Source organism: Macrotis lagotis, chromosome X (genome assembly GCF_037893015.1).
Source record: "Macrotis lagotis isolate mMagLag1 chromosome X, bilby.v1.9.chrom.fasta, whole genome shotgun sequence".
Taxonomy (NCBI): Eukaryota; Metazoa; Chordata; class Mammalia; order Peramelemorphia; family Peramelidae; genus Macrotis; species Macrotis lagotis.
Window position 1 is genome coordinate 3,638,037 of NC_133666.1, and position 12,055 is coordinate 3,650,091.

The 12,055-nt window shown below is 44.8% G+C and overlaps 1 protein-coding gene across 2 annotated transcripts in view; it reads left to right on the plus strand.

The window, feature by feature from the left end:
* Window positions 1-1,166: 1,166 nt before the first annotated feature.
* VAMP7 (vesicle associated membrane protein 7) overlaps window positions 1,167-12,055 on the plus strand; it is a 49,634-nt gene continuing 38,745 nt past the window's right edge. Inside the window, exon 1 of one of the 2 annotated variants that reach the window (XM_074207207.1) lies at window positions 1,167-1,271. The gene's annotated coding sequence lies outside the window, so the exon portion shown is untranslated. The remainder of the gene's footprint in view (window positions 1,272-12,055) is intronic. The other variant, XM_074207209.1, reaches the window with a different exon arrangement.

The window sequence follows — 12,055 nt, forward strand, 5'->3', positions numbered from 1 at the left end:
GGAACTCTGAGGCTGCCTGTGATCTGGACTTTTAGTTCCCAGTCTTGGCAGGTAGATCGGGATAGGGGTGATGATGTTTGTCTACATTTGTCCTTTGTTTTTGGACAAGTATATGGGGCGAGGGTCTGTACTAAGCCATCAGTCTCATTTTCTCTTTGTCTGGATGGTTCTGGATGCAAGGGTTAAGTGACTTGACTAAGGTCACACTGGTAGTATGAAAAGTGTGAGGATTCCAAGGCTCCAGCTCTGTCTGCTGCAACTTGGCTGCCTTTGGATCAGAGGGGCTTATTGGAAGCCAAGTAAATAAATCCCCAATTTCCCTTCACAGTGGATTCCAAGGTACATACTTGGGTATGAGGAGGTACACGCTGGTTTCTGTTGCTCATTTCTGCTTGCCAGGAAGGGCCATCTTTTTTTTTAGGTTTTCTTTTTGTTTCCGCAAGGCGGTGGGGTTAAGTGACTTGCCCAAGGCCACCCAGCCAGGTAATCATGAACTGTCTGAGGCTGGATTTGAACTCTGGTCCTCTATCCACTGTGACACCTAGCCGCCCCTAGGAAGGGCCTTCTTTGAGGGATCTGTGAGTGTCCCACTTTCCCTGGCTCAAGGGAAGCGGCTCCCTAAGACAGCCTGGCAGACTTTGTGGGCTCTGGCGTTGCGGGGGCCCTTTCGCTTTTTGGGAGAGGTTTGGCCCAATGGCTGGTTGGGCGTAGACACTGTGGCCCCTTCTGTGCTCTCCCTTATCTCCGCTGCGGTCTGGGGACCCACCTGGAGGCCACCTTGTTGCAGGCCTTGTGGTTTGGCCCGGGGCCCTTCGTTAAAGTTTCATTTCCAAGCCGGGCAGGACCCCATAGGCTAGGGCAGGCTTTTCTGCGGGTCACCGGGACGGGCCGGACTACTGCTAGGGCTGTGGCCCAGGGAGCCGACCTGCGGAGTGGGGCGCGAACTACCCGTCCCAGCATGCCCCGGGCCCCGGAGCCACGCCCCCTCGCCTTGGCCGGCGGGCCGCGGGCGGAAGTGCGCCTGCAAAGCCCGGGGCCAGCTGGTCCCGGGCTCCGGGGGGGGGGGGGGGGGGGGGGCCCAGCTCGCCCCGCCCCGCCCCGTCCCCTCCCGGCCCGTCCCCCGCGGCCCGCGCTCAGTTCCGGACGGGAGCGCCATTTGGGCGGCGGGCCGGCCGGCGGGGTGTGTGCGTGCGTGCGTGCGCAGGCGGCCGCGCAGTGCCGCGAGCTGGGCCTTGCCGCCCGTCGCCGACCACCGGGGCCGCGCCACCCAGGTAGGTGACCCCCCACCCCCACCGCGCCGGGCCCCCCCCCCGTCCCCCCCCCCCGCCTCCCCGCTGGCCAGCCGGCGGGGCGGGGCCTGCGGGGGAGGGGCGGAGGGCCCAGGCCCCTAGGCCCCGCCTCCGCCCTCGGCCTCTTCCGGCCTCTTCCTTGGGCCCCTGGGGCCTGGTCGCCCCTCCCCCCTGCTCCATTTCAGAGCGGCCCCGGGGCACCCCCCCCCCCCCCGCGAGACTGGCACGGCCTGCCCGCGCCCCCCCCCGCCGCTGTTTGCTGTGGCCCGGAGCCACCCCTAGAGGTCACACACACCACGTGGGCTGATGCAGACCTACATGGCCACATGGCTCGGGTACATCCCTACGCGTGTATGTGATGGCCCCATAACATGGACCTCAAGCCGGATCACCGCCATGCCCACGTGCCCCACTCCTGGGGGGGCCACTGTGGTCACTGACAAAGCCCTGGGAAGGAAGGCAGGAGTAACCCATTGAGGCAGGAAGCTTTAGACACCGGGTACTGAGGCCTGGGTATGCAGCACGAGAAAATCACACAAGAGCTTCTAGTACAATAGAGGAAACAGCTGCAGGTGGGCCCTGGGAGCCCAGCCGGGGCATGGGCTCTCAGACATTCCCACTCTCTGAACCTTGACATTATACTTTGGCTCCTTCTGTTTCCTAGGGCCAAAGAGCTTCCTCCACAATGCCTTGAGCACCAGTAATCGCATCTGCCGGGTGGCAGACAGCCTGCTTTTGAGGACCCCCCCCCAAGTCCATTCCACTTAGTTGTCCAGATGGCCTAGAAACAGGTTTATTTAATTTTTGCTTCACACATCCTGGTGTTACTAATGTTGGGAAAGTGGTCTTGCCCTCTGGAAAAGGGCTTAAGGATCTCGATGGCAGCTAGATGGCCAACCAGAGTTCAAATCCAGCCTCACACACTTCATAATGACCTAGCTGGGCAAGTCCCCTAACCACACTGCCCAGCAAAAAGGAAAATTAAAAAAAAACCTGCCCACCTGACCCTGCAGGGATGAGCAACTCCGACTTTCATTCAAGGGTGACTATATCCTGTTCACTGATGAAACTCCTCAGGTAAAGCCAAAAGCTACTGAAAGCCAAGCTAACAAAAATCTGGCAAGGCAAGAATGAAGGAGGGAAAGGGAGAAAGCCAAAGGAGCAGGCCCTGAGAACTGGAGTGGTCCAGGATGGAGGGGGATGTTAGCCAAACTATCCTAGAATCATGCCCTGTCCCTAAGTCAAGGGAAAAGAAGTCAGAGTGATCCCCTTTTCCCTGATTGGGGTCACATATTCACCTGGGAAGGTGGAAAAGGGATAGGGGAATGGGCTGAAGTGGCTTTCTCTTTTCCTGGGAAAATGGACATTTAAGGATGAAGAGGGTTAGATTGAACAGTGAAAAAGGTGTCAAAATTTACATTTGAGACAGGACTTAAAGGGAACAATTTGGAAGCCAGAGTTTACTTTGAACTGTGGGAAGGGAGTCAGAAGCCCACTGAAGGAGCAGCTACATGGTTCAGGGAAACCAGCCCTGCAGTCACGAGGACATGACTTCAAATGTGGCCTCAGACACTTCATAACTGCCTAGCTGGGTGACCTTGGGCAAGTCACTTAACCCCATTGCCTTAAATAAAATAAAAAAAGGAGCCCACTGAAAATAACAAACAGACACAAATAATATTTCCTTAAAAGGAAATAAAAACCAGCAACTATTTCTCCTTCAACATTATCTTATTACCTCAACCCTGACTGACGGGCATTTTACTTTGTGTTCTTTGAAAAATACTTTTCCCCAATTGTCTGTCAAAACAGTTCTTAACATTGCAAAAAAAAAAATTTTGAGTTCTACATTCTTTCTAAGCCTCTCCCCTTCCTTTCTCCTTTCCCTGAGAGAAGAAGAGGTTTGCTAAAAGTTAGACATATGCAATCATACAAAACATATTTCCATTTTAGTCACGTTAAAAAAATACACAGGTCCCCAAAACTCTAAAGAAATACTAACTTGGATCTACATCCAGACTTCATCCTACCTCTCTTTGGAATCAATTAGCATTTGTCATCAGGGATCCTTCAGAAATGCCTCAAATCACTGTATTGCTAGGAATAGCTAATTCATCACCATTTCTTCCTACCCACTTGTTACTATGAACAATGTTGTGGTTCTGCTCACTTCACTTTGTATCAGTTCACATAAGACTTTCCACATTTTTTCAGAAGTCATCCTGCTTCTTGTTTCTTTATTTTTTTTTTTTGCAAGGCAGTGTGGTTAACTGGTTTGCCCAAGGCCACACAGTTAGGCAATTATTAAATGCCTGAAGCTGAATTTGAACTCAAGTCCTCCTGACTCCACGGCCAGTCCACTAATCCACCCTGCTTCTCATTTGTTATAGAACAATAAAAGTACAACATTACAATCCAATATGACAATTTCTTCAGCTATTCCTCAGTTGATGGACATCCCCTCAATTCTTTGCCACCACAAAAAGAGCTCCTCTAAATATTTTTGTATATGTGGGTCCTTAACTTTCTTATGATGTCTTTGGGATGCAGACCCGGTAGTGGTGTGACTGGATCAAAGGTTATTCAGTTTTATTGCCCTTTGTGCAGTTGTACTCCAAATTATACTCCAGAATGACTGATTCAGTTCACAACTCCACCAAGAAAACATTTAGTGTCTCAGTTTTCCCATATCCCCTTCAACATTTGTCACGATAGTGAGAAAAGATGAGGGAAGCTGTGAGAGTTTAGATGAGGGTTGAGAAGATTTGGGAGAGTTGCCAGGAATTGATAATGCCATTACCTAGCAGCATTGAGGGTCCAGGTGAGGTTAGGTCATAGCAACTGATACGGGATTCACTCAATTCCTTTTTTTCTCTATCTTTGTTCAACTGAGCAGGTATAATGATGAAGAGGATGAATGGTGCTTGTTTTAAATGTCATTATCTTTGTCCAATTTCACACAAAGTTCATTAGCACCATTCATCCTTTGGTAAGCTTCTGAGTTGCACATTTTTCGTCACCCTCCCCAGGGCAGCAAACAGTTTAGCAAAAGTCGGTTCAGGTACATTTCTGTTTAACATTTTTACATATGCATCATTTTGTGAGGAATCAGAACTAAGGGCAATGAAAGAAGAACATGAGATAGGAAGGAAAAGCATAATAGAAGTAGGAATGGTGTTTTTCCCAGAAATCCCCTGTGGTGGGATAGTCAAGGTTTTATCCCCCTAAAGAATTCAGTTGAATATTTATCAATGGAAGAAATGAACCTGGACCTTTAGATTGATTACATAAGTAGTTAATAATCAAAGTGTGATACTCCCACAGAGGCAAGTCAAGGGGTGCCCACTTAAACAACAATCATGGATCCCTGCAAAGACCTCAAAATTCCCATGAGAATTATAGAAAACTAACAAAGGAGGAACTGCAAAGCATGTTGTAAGCCTTAAAAATCTAGGTAAAGTAAAATGACAGGAAATAGAGGTTAGACATGAAATTTTATTCTCTAGGATTTGCCATGAACCTGTAGGTAGAGGCCATTATGATAAGGACTATTCCAAACAGAGAAAGAGGGAGTAGTTTCTTTAAAAAATTATTTATTTATTTTCCCAGCTACATGAAATGATCATTTTCAGCAATCAATTTTTGGCAAGGTTTTGAATTTCCCATTTTCTTTCTCCCCTCCCTCCTCCCCTGACAGAAAGCAATCTAATATGGGTTCTACATGTATAGCTGTGTCAAACATAAATCCATAGTAATCATAGCGTGAAAGATCAAATCAAAATAAAAGAAAAAACATTAGAGGACTGAAGAATTGAAGTTACTTAGCTTTGATCTGCATTTAAAGGTTTAAATGGTTTTTGCCATCCCAAGTCTTTTAGACTTGTCTTTAATTATTGCACTCATAAAATGAACAATGTTCTGTTGGTGTAATCAGTGTTAATCTGCTTACTTCACTCTGCATCAGTTCCTGCAAGTCTTTCCAGGCTTTTCTCAAGTCCCATCACTCATGATGTCCTCTAGAACAGTAGTGTCCCATCACATTCATATATCACAATTTCTTTAATGCCCAGTGGCTGGGCATCCCCTCAATTTAGGAGGGAGTATTTATCCAAAAACAAAGGCTAAAGAAGATCATTAAACTCCTTGGAGTCCTGTACATAAGGATGCACAACTTTGAGGAGCACAATTGCTCTCCAAAGACTATCATCTTTACACAGTGCTGAGCTATTATCTCTAATCAGAGCGGGACAAGTTTTCTGGCTTCCTGATCTTTGTAATTTGCCTTCCTGAGTTTGTAATTAACTTGGGGTGAGATACCCACAGATCTTAACTTCTTACCTATTGGCAAAGGTGACTATGAAGTGAAGGCTGAGTACTGTCTAAAGAAATTTGCCCAGGGACTTGGTTGATATTTTTGGATTTCCTCAACTTAGTGACGGCCTTAGGTTCCAGACACCTGGGTGCCATATTAGAGTTGCTTTGGCTGAAATTCCATGTTTACAAAGTCTTGTAGTGATCACTGGTATCAGATCCAGCCAATGTGTTTTGTTTTGGCTTTCATTTACTTAGGTTTACATTATTCACAGCACTGAGAACTCATATTATTCATGATCCTTTCTGAGAGAGAAATTTACATTATTTATGAATTTACAACTTCAGGAATCCACACCCCAGGTTGAGACTTGGCTGGTTATAATCAGGGATATTATTGGAGGGGGGCGGGGAATTCAAGTGAGGACACCTAGAGTTCAATTGGTTCACCAAGATGGGCAGAGGATGAGAGAGAGTATCTAGTGCTGGGGAGATGCCCAGAAACAGAATTGAGGGATCAAGGGATGAGAGGTCACCTTTGATAAAGGAAGGCAGAGGGAGGGGTGAAAATCCAATAGATTGTGGTCAGATAAGGAGATTTCAGAATTCCTGGACATAGAAGTGGGTGATGGTGAGATCAAGGGTATGACCATCTTTGTGTCTGGTTGAGGTAAGGAGGAAGAGAAGCTCCTGGGAATCAATTAGGTCGAGGAACTGAATGGTTTGGGTGTTTGAGGGAGAGATGATATAGATATTAAAGAGACCTAGTAGGAAAACCAGAGTTGGAGAGGAGGGAAAGCATGTGAAGCAAGCACTTAACTCATAAAGGAAGAGATTGAGGGAGGGGAGTGACCTGGTACAATCTGCAGTCCCCAGTACCAGAATTTTGATTAGGCAGAAGATGTAGATTGTATGGTGATGGTGGTTCAGTTGTGTCTTCATAACCCCATTTGGGGTTTTCTAGGCAAAGATACTGGAGTGGTTTGCCATCCTTTGTTCATTTTTACAGATAAGGAGACTGAGGTAAAAAAGGTTAAGTGACTTGCCCAGGTCACACAGCTAGTAAATGTCTGAGGCCAAATTTGAACTCAGGAAGATGCTGGCTCTCTCTCTAACCTAACTTCCTGGATTATTTGAACCTCAAGAATAATAATAACCAGGAGGATAGCAATAATAATGATAACTTCTTATTATAGCAACTAACATTTCTATAGTGCTTACTCTGTGCCAGACACTATGCAAAATGATTTATAGCTATTATCTCATTTGATCCTCACAACTCTGGGAGGTAGATGCTGTTAGGTTCTCCATTTTACAAAAGAGGAAACTGAAGTCACCAGAGGGTAAGTGACTTGCCTAGGGTCACAGAGCTAGAAAGGACCTGAGGTAAGATTTGATCTTGGGTCTTCTTCCTTACTCTAGTCTAGGCCAAGTGCTCTTTGCTGTGGTCCAAATGAAAAAGGTTGCTGAGTGAGGGAAGTAGTCAAGGCAAACATAGGAGTGGCTAGTTTTTGTTCTTTCCTTCTCCCATCATGCTTCATACCCTACTTGGCCCCATGCCTATAATACCCTCTATCCCAACCTCCACCACTTCCTTCAGGTGTCAGCTCAAATGGGCCCTTCTGCCAGGACCCTGGCCTCCCATTGGCATTGTCATCGCGTCCTTGATGGCAGGGCTTGTGATTATCAGCAAGCTTAGCACATGGCAGTGGTGTGATAAATCCTTCGGGATTGAGATTTACTGAATTCTAAAACTTTCTCTCCCCTCAGTCTTATGCTGATTCTTTAAAAAATACTCTAATGATGGGGCAGCTAGGTGGCACAGTGGATAGAGCACAGGCCCTGGAGTCAGGAGGACCTGAATTCAAATCCTGCCTCAGACACTTCATAATTATCTAGCTGTGTGACCTTGGGCAAGTCACTTAACCCCACTGTCTTAAAAATAAAATTTTAAAAATAATTAAAAAACTACTCTAAGGAAGCCCCGACTGCATGCCAGGGCTTTTTCATTATCAGCCTATGCAATGCTGGAATCCATTAAAATGATCTTATCCTTTAAGAAAACAAGCCAAGCTTAAACTGAGTAAACTGTCTGGGGAATGGCCAGCCAAAGTGGCATTGCCAATCTTAAGAACCTCGTGAACAAACTCAGAGCAAAGATGTGGCCCCAAGATTTGTTCTGACTCACTTAGCTGATCTGGTTCTGGGTAGGGGAGAAGGGGGGGACCCTCTTATTAGGGAAAAGCATTTGGAACAGGTTACCCTAAACTGGGCCTTTTTGTTTTGGTTTTCGAAGGCTTATTTTTGGTTGCTGGAGATGTTTTTAAATGGCCCTGTCATTTCTGAACTTCCGAAGGGGAAGAAAGCAAACTCAGATCCACTTTAATGCAAAGGTTGCCTATTAGACTAAGAATGACTTGCTAATATTTGACACAGGGAAGAAGATTGCAATGACTCATTCCATGCAGACTGCTTCAAAGAGGACATCATAAAGTCAGCACATTAGTTTCCAAACTCTCCTCCTTTTTTCTTCCTTTAGGGGAACGTGAAGGTGGCTAGCTCCCATCTTCTCCCACACACCCCCCCTTCCCTTATTAAAAAGCTGGTCCCAAAGAATCCCCACACTAAGCATGCCTGAATAGTCGTGTCTCTTTGTGAAGCACTGTTTAAATCAAGTGCCCATTCTGTAAAGAGACTTTAGTCATTCATTCAATTCACTGCAACAAAGATGAAGTAAGTCTTTTTACCAGGTGCTGGACACTATCCTAGATGCCCAGCTTACAAAGAAATAAAAGGTTTCTCCTGGAGGCTAGATGGGAAGGCATTGTTCATCCAGTTTAGTAAATAAAGAGCTTACACTGAGGCAAAAGAATTTCTGGAGGGAGAGAACAGTCTCCCAGAGAGTGGGGGTGTGATGACTCCCTATGTGCTCCAAGATCAGATCTGACATTCTCAGGTAATCAAACTCCTAAAGACTGCAGCCCTTCTTCCCTTTCCTTTGACTCCCCTCCTATACTCTCTGATCCTATGCTACTGGCCTCCTTGCTTTTCCTTGCATCATTTCCTCACTCCATGCATTTGCACTGGCTAGACACCATACCTGAAATTCTTTTCCTCCTCATTTTCACATCCTGGCTTCCCTGGAGAAAATCCCTCCTTTTCTGAGAACTGCCACTGCCACCATTTATCAATCAATAATCAAGAAAATAAATCACAAGTTCGTGAGAAATGCATTGCAACTGGAGAAAGGTACCTGCATGGGGGAGGTCTTTATGTCAAGGCATCCAGTAGGCTAGGGAAAACCTTGGGTATTTAAGTTATAGGGAAAGAAGGAAGTTATAAGGAAGGGAAAAATGACTGCCCTCCTCCCCCCCCCCAGGGGAGGAGAGAGGCCATAGCAACAATAACCTCTCTTCTCTTGGGAACCCCTAGCCTCTGAAGATAGGAAGGTCCTGGCTGCACAAGCATTTCCCCAGCCTGGCCCAGATTGGTTGGCACTGGTCTTGAGTCCCCAGGACACAGAGAGTTCAGTTTGGGTTGCAAGCAACATATCACATCAGCTCAAAGAAAGCTTTGTCCTTGACAAGTCCAGGCCCTCCTGCATATTCCAAGTCTGATGTTTCTGGAAAATACGACAACTCAAGAAGACGAGTCCAGGGGGCCCTTTTACATCCTCCATGCTAGTAGTGCCTTCCCACCATGGAGTTTTCTTCCATTTACATTGTCCCTTGTTTGTGCATAGTTGTTTGCAGCTTCAACTCCTCCACAAGTCTGCCATCTATCTGCGAGAAGCCTTCTCTCTGTGATTATTCTGTTTATGTTTGTGTGGGCTTGTGAGCTCTTTGAAATCTGGAACCTTTTCCCCTTTTTATCCCCAGGGTTTAGAACAGTGATTGGCACATAGTGAGTGCCTAATAAATGGTAGTTGTTGATTATCATCTAATGTCATCAAGGCCTTCCCAGTGTTTCTAATGCCCCTTTCTTTGAGATTTAGTTCAATTTTTCAAAAAAAAAATACATGAGAAAAAAAGGAGAAAGGAGAAAAGCTAAGTGAGGATAACTATGTATGCAAAGTAGGCTTATATCTTTTTAAATAAATTTTTATTGCTTTTTTTTTTCTTTCATTGTGGTTAACCCAAGTATCCCTCTTTCCCCCTGCCCCTCCCAGAGAAACATCCCCTATGGCAAATAGTATTTATTAGATAGGGGACAAAAATCAGTGCAGCTGATGAATACATTGAAAAAAGTCAAATACACGATCCATGTGTAACACCTGTGGACCTCCCTCCTCTACCAAGGGGCAGGTTATCTCTTCTTGTTCTTTAGGATTTTGTTATGTTTACTTTTGATTTTTTAGTGTGTTGTCATTCTTTCTATTTCCATTATTGTGGTCACTGTGTTGGTTTCCTGGTTCTGATTTCACTGCATCAGTTTTTAGAGTTCTTTCCACGCTTCTCTGTATTCATCATATACATCAATTTTACAGCACAGTAATTTTACATTCATGTATGTATCTCAGTGTGTTTCACCATTCCCAAATTGATGGGCATCTACTTTGTTTCCAATTCTTTGCTATCACAAAAGCAATTGGTAAAAAGTGTCCATATCTTCCAAGTTCCCGTTACTATAAAGAAGTTGGAATATATGGGCACTTCTTCTCAATTCCTTCCTCAGGGCCTAAGCCCAATGATGGAAACTCATATTCAAAGGATATAATCACTTTATTTCCAGAAACTTCAAATTTCTTCCCAAAAGGTTGTCCCACTTCACAGTTCCACATTCAAGAATGGATTTAGTGTGCCTGTCCTTCTACAACAAACCTCAAAGTTGGATTTCCGTTTCTTTTTTTAGCTAGCCACTAGGCGATCTAGTAGATAACTCACTAGCCATCTAATCAGGAAGACCCAACTTCAGATTGCAGCCTCAGACACTTACTATCTGTGTGATGCACTCTCTGCCTCAGTTTCCTCATCTGTAAAATGAAGATTATAACTCCTCACTAACTTGTCTCAGAGAGGCCGCTGCCCCATGGTAGGGTCCTTCCCTCACTGTGTCCCTCATTATGAAGTACACATTTACCTCAGAAATCTCTTTTCTTGATCCATGCTCTCTCTCATTCGCTCCCCCAGGTGCCAGTCATGCCTACGGGTTCTCTCTACTTTCCCACCCATGGAAGCCAAGGAGACCTATTTCCCAGGATACACCTAGCACATCCTTGCCCCACAGGAGCATTCATCAGTGGAACTCCCTCCTAAGACCAAAGCAAGGCCTTCTTCTTTTTCCCTCACCTTTCAGTCCTCCCCTCTCCTCACCTGACCCCTTCCTTATAGATTCTTTTCTTTCTGAGATCACAGAGGTCTTCTTCCCGTTGTGGCTAGCCTTTCATTTGACCTCAGCACATAACAGACTCGTCTCTATACCCTTGTCCCCCCAGTTCTCCCCACTCTTCTGCTTTCATATATCCTCCTGTGTTGCAATATAGTCCCACCTATAGGTGGATGTCATCAGGTTTTTTTCCATAATGTCCACTGTCCATTTCTTTTACACTCTTCTCTTAGAAGTCTCTTTACTGGTCTATTTGATGTCACTGTGTTGCAGTGGTTATTCTTGGCTACTTAATTTATTCGTTCTGCTTGCATTTCTGTTGCTCAAGAAGCTAATAATTTCGTTCTGGTGTTCTTTTTTAAAAAATATTTTTAACAGCTCTTTATTAATGTACTTCTCATCTTTTCCCTCTCTTATTTAGCTCAGATTTGCAGGTTAGGTCACCCTGGGCTTCATCCTGAGCTCCATTACTCTCTGGAACACATTATTCCATTCCCTCTTACATTTTCTAGTGCTCATTTGAAGATCTTGTCCCTGATGGCTTACCAAACTTCTTTCTAAATTGAATTGTTAAATGTACTCACACAATGTTTCTTGAAGTTTGTAGCCTTGGTTTTTTAGGGCAGAGTCCCCCTTCTTTTTATTTTTAAAAGACTGAAATTATCAAAGTTTTCAGGAAGAAAATTCAAAGACCTTGAACACAAGCAGATACATACATTAACAGGAAAAATAGAAGAAATATGCCCTCCAGATCTAATAAACAAGTTCAGGAATCCATGAGTAATTATTGCAAAATAAAGGAAAACAATTTCTTTTTGGAGTCAATTTAGAGATTTTTTCCAATTAGTTTTTCAGTTTTTATGTTCAGAAATTTTGGTCAGGTCTCTTCTGCTGCTGTCTCCATTATACTATTATTTTTTTTGCTCCCATTATCTTCTGAGAATCTTATTATCCTTAGAATGTCTGTCTCCATGCATCCTCCCTTCAAAATTCCATGCTTTGCTTGCCTGATGAGTACATTTTCTTTACCTAGTTTTGTTTTTTGTTCTTCATTTCTGTGTTTTTGTGTTCTGAATCTCTTGTTTTCTCTTTTCTGTTTTTGATGAGGCTTGCCATGGCAAATTCCATTG